Raw genomic sequence first — 911 nt, forward strand, 5'->3', positions numbered from 1 at the left:
TGTGCTAATAAAATTTATTTGGAATTTTCTTTCTCTGGTTCCATTTCCAAAAGAAGTTGTCAAAACTCACCCAGCTATGTGGAGTCTCTGTAGGGAGAACTGTTCCTTTGTTGCGGGGGGTCTTGCCATTAGTTTAATAACAACATAGTCAGTATTGACAGTGGCAAGATCGGCTCCAGAACAACCTTCAGGGATTGGCTGAGTTTCATCAGTGCATGCTCAAACTTATACCTGCTTATATACTTTTTTTTTTTAATTTTGTTTTCAAGAAACTCTTTAGTGACTCCTAAAACCAAGCCAAGCTCTAAAACCCTAAACTCCTGGGCTCAGTGCAACACGCCCAGGTATGAAATTAAGCATCAAAAGAAAATCAGATTTCTAATGGCCGTTTGGCATAAAGAATGAAGCAGAATGGAGAGGGAAGGGCGAGCCTCTGAGTCACTGCCCTGCGCACTGAGGAGAAATTCCCCGCCCTCAAACAAGATGGAAAGTGTGTTCTGCATAGGGCCTGAAGGCCGTAGAGGAGCAGGAAACAATTTATAGGCTGAAAAGGAACTGGATGAAATCGTCCCTTTTTTGGAGACGTCGTCTGTGCCAAAGCAGTGAACACTTTGCGGAGCGCTATTTGAGAGGGCAGACGTCTCTGTAATCGATGGCCGCTTTGCATTCTGCACCCTCCATCTAGGAGCTGCGGAGTGGAACGCAAACATTAACCAATAAATTAAGCCTCGTGGCACCTTTCTATGATCGATAGTTGCAATAGTCATTTTTATAAGGCAGCGAAAGCAGCACCCTGCTCGAAATTGCTGGAATCATTTGCCCAAGGTCACGAAGAGGGATAACGGGAGACGCATTTCAAAGTAGCCCTCCACTTCTTGCTACTCTCACACCACACGCTTTCTCTCACTGGA

The sequence above is a fragment of the Rattus norvegicus genome, chromosome 15 (genome assembly GCF_021556685.1).
Source record: "Rattus norvegicus strain SHRSP/BbbUtx chromosome 15, alternate assembly SHRSP_T2T, whole genome shotgun sequence".
NCBI lineage: Eukaryota > Metazoa > Chordata > Mammalia > Rodentia > Muridae > Rattus > Rattus norvegicus.